Source organism: Balaenoptera musculus, chromosome 20 (assembly GCF_009873245.2).
Source record: "Balaenoptera musculus isolate JJ_BM4_2016_0621 chromosome 20, mBalMus1.pri.v3, whole genome shotgun sequence".
In the NCBI taxonomy this organism is placed as follows: domain Eukaryota; kingdom Metazoa; phylum Chordata; class Mammalia; order Artiodactyla; family Balaenopteridae; genus Balaenoptera; species Balaenoptera musculus.
Genome location: NC_045804.1, coordinates 22,851,392 through 22,864,503, shown reverse-complemented (window position 1 = coordinate 22,864,503; position 13,112 = coordinate 22,851,392). Strand labels below are relative to the sequence as shown.

The window sequence follows — 13,112 nt, the reverse complement described above, 5'->3', positions numbered from 1 at the left end:
TTCCTACAAGCACCGCGCCTCTGCCCCGTCCGGGAGCGCGCGGACCCCACCGCGGAAAGTTGGACGCCCGCGCCTCCGCCCCCGCGCTCCCGACGCCCCCTCCTACCCGGGCTCCACGTGCAGCGCACCCTCCGTCCCCAGACCTCGGCGGGACGCCCCCGCCCCCACCGCGGCGCGCAGTGCGCAGGCGCCTCCCTGTGGCTCTGGGCGGCGGGAGCGGCTTTGGCCACGGCCGGAGACTGAGGCGAAGGCGGCGGTGGAGGAGAAGGAGGAGAGATGACTGTGGCGGCGAAGGCGATGGCGACACAGGGCACATGAGGCGGCGGCCGGCAGGACGGGCCGAGGCCCGGCGGAGGAGGCGGCTCCGGGGGACCCCGCCGGCAGGTGAGGGGCGGCCGCGGGCTCGGCTGAGAGGCGGCGGGCCAGGGGCGGGGCCCGAGGGGGGTGGTGGGAGAACTTGTGGGGAGGCTGGAGAGGGGCAGGTGGGCCGGCGGAGAGTGCGGCGGGGGCAGGGGGGAGGGAGAGGACACCACCGAGGGCTTCCCTCCGAGCCCGGAGGGGCGTCGCGACCCGCAGCCCGCCGCTGCCCCCGGCGCGCCCTCCCCCTTTGTCCCCAGGCGCGCGGCTCCCAAATTGGGAGGGAAAACGGCTCGGGGGTGGGCCGGGGCCGCGGCGGCGGCGCCGGGTGGGCGGGGAGCCCGAAGGACCTGGGCTTGCACTTGGGCGGTGCTCGCAACTCCTCGGGCGGTTAGGGGCGCAGGCCCGCGCCGGGGCTCTTCGCGGGCTGGTCTTTGTCTCCCGATGCTCGGCTCCTGACATCTCTCCGGGCGGCGTGCGGTTCGTCTGGCTCTTTCCTCTAACATCCCTGCCGGGACTTCTGTCTCCTTGAATGTTTGAGAGATTTAGTTCGCGGGCTGGTAGTGGGGGACGGGGAATGCAGTAGTCGCCTCTCGGTTAACACGTTTTCTTTACTTAAAATGATTTTTTTTTTCCTCTTCGTGAAACTTTGGATGACTGGTGTGTTGTGGTTTTTTTTCCTTCTGTCTCCAGATTCAAAATTACGAGAAGGCGCTAACGCTGTGATTGTGGCCAGTTGTGTGGTTGGCGGCTGCTTTTGGAGCTTTGAGTTGAAAAGATTTACGTGATTGTGTGGTTTAGAATTGTTTGTTCTTTTTTTCTTTTTCTTTCTTTCTTTCTTTTTTTTCTTTTTTTTTTGCAACTGCTTCTAAGATTGGGATTACTGTTTCTTTGGGAAATGGGCGAGTTTGGTTTTTACCATTTGAAGGAATTTTTGTTCGTTGAGAACCAGCAGTGGTACAAATTTCATTGTGCTCGAGCTTTATTTTGTTAGCATCGAGATTACTTTGTGGGATCGAATAAATCAAGTTAGAATAAGTTCTGGATAAGTGTTATCTTGTAGGCCTGATTAGTCTAAAATTATTATACGTTCGTGTTGTGTATATGTTCCAGTGAAAGTGCCGTAAAAATCAAACTATAAATGAAAGGGATTTTAATTCCCTGATAAACGGAGTACATTAATATCTGTAGAAAAAAGGCTTCATAATGTAATTTAGGGATCAAATCCTCTACCCCTGGAAGAGGGCTTAGGTATTTTTCAGAATAAGAATGCAGAAAAATAAACTTAACTGCAGAGCTCCTGACTAAAAGTATGTTAATTGTGATTACATTTGATGTTTTTTTGTGTGTGTTTTATTTTTTGGATTTTAGCAGAGTTTTGTATATTGAAGTTGCTTTGGATTTCTTAAGTGCTATGTAATGGCAGAATTAAAAAAACATGAACTATTCTGGGTAAAAGGTAAAAAGCTCTGGTAAACAAATCTGTGTCTTAGTTTTCACCAGATCTTTGTACATGGTAGTTGTGTGAAAATTCTCCTTTTATTATTTGTCCTGATTTGTAATGGTTTGATACTATTTACTAATAATCTTAAACTGTTGTGCACTTTTCCAGAGCATTTCAAACATCCTTTCCAAAAGTCAACGCTTTTAGCTTCCTTTTAGGTTGTGTGACTTTTGGATTGGTTTTCTACTTTTGCTAGTAGCCACAATGCTCTTAAAAAGGAGCAAAGGACTCAGTAACTTTCTCTTCAGTTCATGAAGGTTGAATTGAGTTTCAGTCTTTAATTGAAAGGATTTAAGAATTCCTCCCAGCTTTCTCCAGGTTATATCAACTAAATACGGATCAAGATAAGGAGTTCACCTGCGGGGGGGGGGGGGGGGTGGAGAGTGGAAGGGAAGATAGATGTGTTTGGTTTTTTTTAATTGTGGGAAAATATATGTCACATAAAATTTACCATCTTAACCATTAAAAAAAACGAAAGGATTTAAGAAGTTAACATATCTTCAACATAATAATCTTACTTATAAATGCCGCTGTCTCTTAATAATTTTTACTCTTATTTCGTATTTGTATAAATTAGCCAAAGTGAAAGGATTCAGGGTGGGTCTCTGATTAGCTACACCCTCCCTCATCTCTAGCTTCAGGCTTACCTATTAATTCATTAATTGGGATCCTAGAATACAAAACATATAATTAAAATTCAGAGCATGACTTTCTTAATAAATACATAGTTTGTTCCATGACTTATTCAGTGCAAAGTGATGAGTTCCAAAAAAGCTGGGGTTTTTTTTTTCAGTTCACATTTCAAAATAAATGAGGTGTTTTCCTTTTTTTGTTTTGTTTTTAATATTAATCTTGATAGTTAAGTGCACCTGGAGGTATAATTACTTATTTCTGAACTTGTGCTTTTCTTGTGGCCATAGAACATGTGTGGCTCCTATCCAAAATATCTAGTGAAAATTTAGACAGAGAAAGGATGGGTTTTTTGTGTTTTTTTGCTTTTGTAGACCATTTCTTTGAGAACACATATAAGATAGATTTTGGCTATTATCATTAACCTGAAGCTTACACATAGAAAACAGTTATGAACTGTTAATATCAGCAAAGTGTCAACAATTGTTTTTCAAGCACACTGCTGCAACTGATGAATTTAGTTTGTGTGGAAGTAAGGACCTATTTGGTTAAGTCTGAGCACTGCTGTTTTCTACAGCTCTCAAGAATGAATGATCAGGGACTTCCTTGGTGGTTCAGTGGTTAAAACTCCGTGCTCCCAATGCAGTGGGCCCGGGTTCCATCCCTGATCAGGGAACTAGATCCCGAATGCCACAACTGAAAAAGAGCCCGCGTGTCGCAACTAAGACCTGGAGCAGCCAAATAAATTAATTAATTAAATGAATATTCAAACTTATTTAAAAGAAAAAAAAGAATGAATGATCAGTCAGTTCTGGTTGGCATAGGGTAGTACATTCTTGAGTTTTGCAAGCATTGCAGTGGCTGACAGCACTTGGATTTCATTCAGACCAGTGGAATGTGTTGCCCCATGGGGTTTTTTTCCTTAAGACAAGGATGAGATCTTTATTTCTGTGGAATGAGTAGAACTCTCAGTTGAAGCCTGTTCTATGAGGCTATATTGCTGTAGCACTAGCACAGTTTGGACATAAGTGTTCTGGTGGCCATTCATTCAGTGAACTGTTTTTTCCGTCAGGTACTTATGTTAAACACTGAACTGGACTGAAGATTCAGTTCAAAGATGAATGTTATGTGGGCTTTGTTCTCAAAATGCTTACAGTTTAACATGGCGGTCCCAACCTTTTTGGCACCAGGGACTGGTTTTGTGGAAGACAATTTTCCACGGACGGACAGGGGTGGGGTGGGGATGGTTTCGGGATGATTCAAGCGCGTTACATTTATTGTGCACTTTATTTCTATTATTATTACATTGTAATATATAATGAAATATACAACTCACCATAGTGCTGACAGGAGGCAGAGCTCAGGCGGTAATGTGAGTGATGGGGAGTGGCTGTAAATACAGGTGAAGCTTCCCTCCTTTGCCTGCTGCTCATCTCCTGCTCTGCAGCCCAGTTACTAACAGGCCAGGGACAGGTATCAGTCCGTGGCCCAAGTGTTGGAGACCCCTGGTTTTTGTTTTTGTTTTTGTTTTTGGCTGTGTTGGGTCTTCGTTGCTGCACGAGGGCTTTCTCTAGTTGTGGCGAGTGGGGGCTACCCTTCGTTGCGGTGAGTGGGCTTCTCATTATGGTGGCTTCTCTTGCTGCAGAGCACGGACTCTAGGCGCACGGGCTTCAGTAGTTGTGGTACACGGGCTCAGTAATTGTGGCTCGCGGGCTCTAGAGCGCAAGCTCAGTAGTTGTGGCGCACGGGCTTAGTTGCCCCGCAGCATGTGGGATCTTCCCGGACCAGGGCTCGAACCCCTGTCCCCTGCATTGGCAGGCAGATTCTTAACCACTGCGCCACCAGGGAAGTCCAGATTTCAATTTGGGACCCCTGGTTTAACATGCTAAAAAGGTTTAGCAATCTGGAAATTATCTAAAATCTTTGAAAGGAAAGAAATGTATAGGATTTCGGGGTTTTCATTTTTTTCTCTACAGAAATGGAATAAACTCCACATCCCTATTTTCGACTAATCTCTTAATTGTATTTAAGTCTCAAATAGTTAGAAAAGTTTTCATCTACATCTTGGAAGGATTTATCAGTTTTGATGGAATTTATTGTTACTTAACTGAGTTACAGCATTCCTTTTGGGAATGTTCAGAGTAAAGTGGATCTAGACTCTTGTCTATTTTTAGGGAATTCCCTTTGACTCATTCTTGGACCTCGGATTCCTAAGTGCCTATCTAGAGTAGGTGTTTATTTGGGTTTGAATTTTCCCTCCTCGATCTCTGGCTATTCCTTCAGGTCCCCTCCACCCCCAACCAGATCTTTAATTGATGGTCTTTCTCAGGTCTTGGTCCTTAGTCTTCCTCCCTTCTCACTCTAATCTTATCCATTCTGTGGTTTCAGTTCGCATGTATATTTTGAATACAACCATTTTTTAATCTGTAGTTCAGACCCCTTTTCTGATCCAAGCTGCCTGCTCAATCAACAACTCCACTTAGATACTCAGAGGTATTTTTAATTGAGTTGCCCAGACTGAGCTCTTGATCTTGGCTCCAAACCTAGACCTTCTTCACCGTACTCAGTTTCATTAAGTGGCTCTATCAACAACTTACTGAGGCCAGATTCTTGCAGTTTCTCTCCACTCTAGTCTCCCCATCCTAGTCTAGGCCACCTTTTCCCAAGACGATTTTAAAAAAAAATAAATTTATTTATTTTTGGCTGTGTTGGGTCTTTGTTGCTGTGCGCGGGCTTTCTCTAGATGTGGCGAGCGGGGGCTACTCTTCGTTGCAGTGCGTGGGTTTCTCACTGCAGTGGCTTCCCTTGTTGTGGAGCACGAGCTCTAGGTGCGCGGGCTTCAGTAGTTGTGTTGTGGCTTGCAGGCTCTAGAGCTCAGGCTCAATAGTTGTGGCGCACGGGCTGAGTTGCTCCGCGGCATGTGGGATCTTCCTGGACCAGGGCTGGAACCCATGTGCCCTGCATGGGCAGGCGGATTCCTAACCACTGCGCCACCAGGCAAGTCCCGACAATTATTATAGTCAATTTAATTTAATTAATTAATTTATTTGGCTGCATCGGGTCTTAGTTGCGGCATGCGGGATCCTTCATTGCAGCACGCGGGCTTCTCTAGCACGAGGGCTCTCTAGTCGTGTTGTGCGGGCTTAGTTACCCCACGGCACGCGGGATCTTAGTTCCCCGACCAGGGATCAAACCACGTCCCCTGCACTGCAAGGCGGACTCTCAATGACTGGACCACCAGGGAAGTCCCTATTATAGGTCAATTTTAAATGGTCCTTCCTCGTTCACTCTTGTTTCAAAAAAAAAAAAAAAAGAAAGAAATACAATATTATCGGTACGGTTGAAGTCTTCTCTGTTTCCCTACCTGATTGCACCCCCGCACCCCAAACAACCACCGTTGTAGGCGTCCTTCCCAGAGGTAATCACCAACTTGAATTTATTATTCCCTTGCATTTCTTTATACTTTTACTATGTATTATATACGCCTAAGCAATATACTCTCTTGTGCTCTTCTCACAGCAGCTAAAATTATCTTTAAAAAAAATTTAATTGAGTCCCTTACCTGAAAACTTCTGTTGTTTTCCCTTCACTCTTCATTTAACATGATGTGATCTGGCCTTGCCTGCTTCTCGAGCATCGTTTCTTTTTACTTGCTTTCTTGCTATATATGGTCTAGCCATACTGATATTTTTTTTTCCCCCCTATTCCCTGAAGGTTCAAAGCTCACCCAACAGTCTTTGTACATGCTGTAGCTAATCCCTCTGCCTGGAAGGCAGCTCTTCATTCTTCAGAATTTGCTTAAATATCACTTCTGAAGAAAAACCTTCTCTGATTCTCCTATATTAGATTAGGGACCCCTATAATACACTCTTATAGCACCCTGCACTTCCCTTCTGTAGGACAGATCACAGTTTTAATTAATTTAGCTATTTGTATAATACCTGTGTCACCATTAGACTATACTCCGCCCCACCCCCTGCCCCCCCGCTGTGCTGTGGCTTGAGGGATTTTAGTTCCCTGACCAGGAATTGAACCCCGGCCCCGGCAGTGAAAGTGCTGAGTCCTAACCACTGGACCACCAGGGAATTCCCAGACTATACTTTATATTCCATAAAGTCAGGAGTAATGTCTGTCTTGGACGGCCAGTATCCCTAGCACCTAGCTTATAGTTCATTTAGGTATTCAGCAATTATTTGGATGTTTACTAATTTCTTTTTTATTTGTAGTTATTGATGGTAATGAAGTAACTTCTGCCAAAACTTTTGTTCTAACTAGAAGTCTTATTATTGTATTTTGTTTGTTGTATTTTTGGTCTTACATGCCAGTACAGTGCTAGGTCTTCAGTAAATACTTACTGATGTGAACTTACTGGTAACCATGGCCTGATCAGTCTTAAGCAGTTGTTTTTTTTTTTTTTTTACTTTATATTTTATATTGGAGTATAGCTGATTAACAATGTTGTGATAGTTTCAGGGGCACAGCAAAGGGGCTCAGCCATACATATACATGTATCCATTCTCCCCCAAACTCCTCTCTCATCCAGGCTGCCACATAACATTGAGCAGAGTTTCCTGTGCTACACAGTTGGACCTTGTTGGTTATCCATTTTAAATATAACAGTGTGTACATGTAGATCCCAAACTCCCTAACTATCCCTTCCCCCCATCCTTCCCCTCTGGTAACCATAAGTTCATTCTCTAAGTCTGTGAGTCTGTTTCTGTTTTGTAAATAAGTTCATTTGTATCATTTCTTTTTATTTCTTTTTTATTTTTAAAATTTATTTATTATTTTTTTTTTGGCTGTGTTGGGTCTTCGTTTCTGTGCTAGGGCTTTCTCTAGTTGCGGCAAGCGGGGGCCACTCTTCATCACGTTGCGCGGGCCTCTCACTATCACGGCCTCTCTTGTTGCGGAGCACAGGCTCCAGACGCGCAGGCTCAGTAGTTGTGGCTCACGGGCCTAGTTGCTCTGCGGCATGTGGGATCTTCCCAGACCAGGGCTCGAACCCGTGTCCTCTGCATTGGCAGGCAGATTCTCAACCACTGCGCCACCAGGGAAGCCATATCATTTCTTTTTAGATACCGCGTATAAGGGATATGATATTTCTCTTTCTCTGTCTGACTTACTTCACTCAGTATGACAATCTCTAGGTCCATCCATGTTGCCACACTGCAAGGCTTTTATGGGATCTTAGTTCCCTGACAGGGGATTGAACCTGGGCCCTCGGCAGTGAGAGTGCGGAGTCCTAACCGCTGGACCACCAGGGAATTCACTTCAGCAGTTTTAATAGACCAAAAATACAGTGATCACTTACGGTGTGGTATACACAGTGGAGACTCTTGTCTCCCAGGAAGATAATCACAGCTAGGCTTAGGCAGGCTATCAGATGGAATAAAGAAATTGCTATCAGATGGAATAAAGAAATTGAAGATTAGTTTTTTTCTTTGACATGCTGTACCTAGTTCTAATTTTAATTTCTCCCCATTTGGTGGGCCAAGAGTCAGTATAATTAATGTCCCAAGAAACCTGGCTATATTATGCAGTTATACATTAAGGCTGACATTGACAGTTTGAGTATTTCACTTCACTGACAAAAAATTTTTTTTGAAATAGGTATACATAATACAAAATCAAAAGGTATGAAAGGATGTACAGTGAAAAATAAGTCTTCTGGGGCTTCCCTGGTGGCACAGTGGTTGGGAATCTGCCTGCCAATGCAGGGGACACGGGTTCAAGCCCTGGTCCGGGAAGATCCCACGTGCCGCGAGCAGCTAGGCCCGTGAGCCACAGCTGCTGAGCCCGCATGCCCCAACTACTGAAGCCCGTGCTCCTAGAGCCCATGTCCTGCAACAAGAGAAGCCACCTCAATGAGAAGCCCACACACCGCAACGAAGAGTAGCCCCTCCTCGCCACAACTAGAGAAAGCCCATGGGCAGCAATGAAGACACAATGCAGCCAAAAACAAACAAACAAACAAATAAATAATATGTTTAAAAAGAAAAGTAAGTCTTCCTTTATTCTCAGTCACTCAGTTTTCTTTTCTCTGCTGAAGCAATTACTGTTTGCTTTTTTTGTGAATTCTTCTAGAGATGTCCATATATTCAGTATCCTCCCCCACGTACATAAATGGTAGCATACTCTACACGCTGTTCTGTAGCCTGCATTTTTTATTAATATATCTTAGTTTGTTTCATATCATTGCAGATAGAGCTGACTCTATATTTTTTTTTGACTACTAGATGTGCTGTAATTTGTTTACCCAGTCCCTTACTGATAGACTTTAAATTGTTTACAGCCCATTATCAGCAGTACTGCAGTGAATATTCTTGTATATTTTTTTGTATGTCTGAACATTTCATTAGATAAATGTTGAGCACTGGAATCGCTGGATCAAAATACATCTACATTTTCAATTTTGATGGATATTTCCACATTGTCTTTTTTTATTTTTTATTTTTTAAGATTTATTTATTGATTGATTGATTGCTATGTTGGGTCTTCGTTTCTGTGCTAGGGCTTTCTCTAGTTGCGGCAAGCGGGGGCCACTCTTCATCGCGGTCCGCGGGGCCTCTCACTGGTGGGGCCTCTCGTTGCGGAGCACAGGCTCCAGACGCGCAGGCTCAGTAGTTGTGGCTCACGGGCCTAGTTGCTCTGCGGCATGTGGGATCTTCCCAGACCAGGGCTCGAACCCGTGTCCTCTGCATTGGCAGGCAGATTCTCAACCACTGCGCCACCAGGGAAGCCCTCCACGTTGTCTTTTACAGAAGCTTACCATTTTACCCCATCACTTCCAGTAGAGCACAAAGAATGCCTCTTTATATATACACCCTTCCTTCTCGCTGATCTGTTATCAATTTTTAAATTTTTTCCAATTGGATAAATGAAAAAGTAGTATATTGGTATAGTTTTAATTTGTAAATCTTTAATTACAAGTGATATTGAATATCTTTACATACTATATTATTAAAAGCCATTTATATTTTTCTGAGAACTATCTCTTCATTGAACTTTTTTTAAATTGAAGTATAGTTGAGGACCTTGTTGTTTCTGTTTTATATATAATAGTTTGTATCTGCTAATCTGAAACTCTTAGTTTATCCCTCCCCTCTTCCCCTTTGGTAACCATAAGTTTGTTTTCTGTGTCTGCATTGCACATTTCTATTGAGTGTTTTTTTGTTTTTGTTTTTTTTTAACAATTAATGATCTGCTGGAGCGCTTTATGTGTTAAGAGAACTTAGCCTTTTATTCTAAGAATTGCAAATAATTTTAAGCATTTAGTGTATCTTTTGAGTTGTTTATAGTATTTTTTTGCTTTCTAGAAATTATATTTTGTATAATTGAATTTGTCATTTCTTTCATTTGATCTCTAGATTTTGTGTCATTTTAGAAAAGTTTTCACTACTCAGATTATTAAGAAAAAATGTTCATGTTTTCATCTAACTTTTATTGTATTGTTTTTAATTTAAAATCTTTGATCCATCTGGAATTTAAAGATCCAACTTTAATTTTTTTCTAGCTAGCTACCCATGGTAGTTCAATATCATTTGTTGAATATTCCATCTTTTTTCCATTAGTTTGAAATGCCACCTTTATCATACATTAAATTCTCAGATGTATTTGGATCTTCTGGACTTTCTATTCTGTTCCAATTTGTTAATCGTTTTGCCAGTTCCACATTTTAAAATTATTACAACTTTATAATATATATCGAGAGAAGCTTGTGTGCCCTCATTTCTCTTTCTGAAATTTCCCAACCATTCTTACTATTTAATTTTACACATTAAATTTAGAATTAGTTTGTCTGGTTCCAAAGAAATCCTATTGGCATTTTTAGAAATCAAGATTGCATTCAATTTAGATTAATTTAGAAAGAATTAATATTTTTATGATGGCTGTTGTATCCAAGAACATAGAATGCTTTAAGTCTTTAACGTATTTTACGCATTTAAGTCTTTTGTGTTCCTGGGTAGTATGTTTCTTGTGAGGCTTATTCCTAAGTTTTTTTTCATCTATTTGTTGCTATTTTAAATGGAATCTTTTCTTTAGTTATATTACTTGTATATCACTGTCAGTTTTTTCAGTGACCTTCTGTTTGGTCTTAAAATAAAATTAAATACTAAATCTACATGGTATAGGAAAACGATCAGTAGGTCTTGAGTTGTATTCTAGGCTTTACAGATAATTAGTTGTGTGACCTTAAGCAAGTCATCATGATCTTTAGTATTCTCTTCAGTAAAATAAGGATATTAATCTCATACTATGGTGTTAGACAATGGGCCACTGCAGAATAGTTGAAAGATGACCTCAGAATCCATGCAAGTATTATCTGTGAAGTGTATAAGTAATGTCTTACAGATACATATAACCTTTTCAAATGTATATGTGAGTGATGTTATGATACATAAACTACAGATTTATTTTTAAACTTTACCAGTGTATGTGTTTTCTCCAAAGATAGATAATAAATGTATAACCACTATTACATAGTGGAAAGTCTTTTGCAGTTACATAAAGGTCCTCAGACTCTAGAAATTGGAGACTACTACTAGCCTAGCCAATCTCTTAATATTTCTTTTACCACTGATATAGTGTGTGAACCTATGAAACCGTAAGTGTGTTTGTGGAAGATTTGGGTGATAAAGGTGCTTGCTTCATTTGTTTGTTTTCTTAAGATAATGATTTTTAAGCTTATAATGTCAGAAATGTTAATTATTCTATTTTTAAAAGACCTGATTGACTAGCCTATCTGGATTTGTACAGAAAATGATTTAGTGAAAGAAACCATATAGTACTTTCTGAAAGGGAATTTGTTTGCTTGTCTAACTCAAATAGCTTGCTTTTTGATCTCACATTCCAGTTCAGTACTAGATGTTCATGTTATTCAGAGTGAAAGCTTTATATTTATTATAGGTTGAGCAGTTCAAGCAGATGTGCACTTCTCAGATTCACTTGGAAAGGAAAGCTTTCTTTTTTGAGCTTGGAAAAATTACTGGGAGTTGGGGGAGTATCTCAGTTGTTATTGAATTGTGTATCTGAAGCCATTGTCTCCTATCATACTTGAACTCTGAAAAGAAAAGAGGATGGGAAAATGTGTTTATGATTTGTGATATATCCTGGGAGGAAAATTATGTATACATAGCTTGAATAGATTTATTTTGGTTACCAGTTAATTATGGTTACTAGTTCAATGAGAAATTTAAAGCAACCTTAGCATTTTGAACCCCAGCTAGAATGCTCTTAGTAGTTAAAAGCTTTATTTTCTACTGCTTTTTATTTATTTTGCCTCAGAAAACTGTTTTTTGCTTTTTGGTTTTATAATTACATACATGTCAGTGTAGTTTCTTGATAGGAAAATGCAGATGGGAGCAGTGCTCAGAATAGTGCCCTTTAGCAAAGCCTTAAAGTAACAGGTTATTTTGGTTTAAAAAACTCCATTTAAAGCAGTATATTAGCATTTAGTATCTTGACTCAGGAGATATATCTTTTGGGTTTGTAGTGAATCTCATGGGCACAGTCTTATCCCAACAGCAGAATCCTTGATATGAAATGGAGTGATTAGGACAGGAAGTATGAGTTTTGTAACATTTTCGCATGTCAAGTAAACATTTAATAGAACTCATAAGGGACACTGGAAAGTTTTTGGTGGCTGTTTTAATAATCAGTTTCTCAAATAGAGGTAACTCTTTCCAAATATTCAATATCAGACACTCAATAACCAGCAGGTAGCAATGGCAACAACTATGCATTTCAAGGGAGTATTGAGTATGTTAATTTTCTGTGTTGCTTCTGGAGCAATTTAAAGTGAGTCTCTAAAGAAATGAGAAGAGCAGCATTATTATACTAACTACTATATAAGATATGTCAGAGGACTACTATCTTTTGATATATCCTTACAAATTAAGGATTACCCTGTACCCTCACCATCCTATCTTTTACTCTAGGGTGAAATTTTATATAAGTTCTGTCGTGGACCCCCTTATGGAGGGGCTGTGTAGTAATTGTACCAAAGATTCTATGAGATAGTTAACTTTTCTGTGATATATTCATTACTTAATTAGGTCTTCATGAATGTAAAATATGTATGTATGCAAATATTATGAAATTTGTACCCCGACCTACTTTTTAAATTTCTCTTGGGGCTTTTGTTGCATAGGAAGGCTTTGCCAACTTCATTATTACATGTTTATTGTAGACGATACTGAAAAGCAAATAGAAGAGAAAACATTCATAGGCCATTGTTAATGTTGGTATATTTCCATTCAGGCATATTATATTATTGGGAGTTATTTTGTTTGTTTTTTGTCTCTTTACTACATATGAGCATTTTCTCACATAGTGAAACATTTTTTTAAAACAGATCACAAATTGGCAGGCTTTACTCAGCCAATAAAATATCTGGCTCAATATTATTTAAAAAATTTTTTCTATTAGTTGTCAACATGAAAAAAGAGACAGGTAGAAGTGTAAATGGATACAACTCCCTTAGGAAAAGTACTGATCTACTAAACCTGACATATGCATACCCTACAACTAGCAATTCTGGGTCTAGGTATTCAACAGAAATGTACATATATTCACCAGAAGGCATATTTGGTGTGTTCACAGTAGCATTATTCATAATAGC

General features: G+C 40.7%; 1 protein-coding gene across 5 annotated transcripts in view; it reads left to right on the top strand.

Annotated features, from left to right (window-relative positions):
- The first annotated feature begins 202 nt into the window (after positions 1-202).
- The window catches only part of GJC1 (gap junction protein gamma 1), a 35,176-nt gene continuing 22,266 nt past the window's right edge, over positions 203-13,112 (top strand). The window contains exon 1 of one of the 5 annotated variants that reach the window (XM_036837796.1): positions 203-384. The gene's annotated coding sequence lies outside the window, so the exon portion shown is untranslated. Of the gene's footprint in view, positions 385-718; positions 838-13,112 lie in introns of those variants that run through there. The other 4 variants (XM_036837794.1, XM_036837798.1, XM_036837799.1 and 1 more) reach the window with 4 other exon arrangements.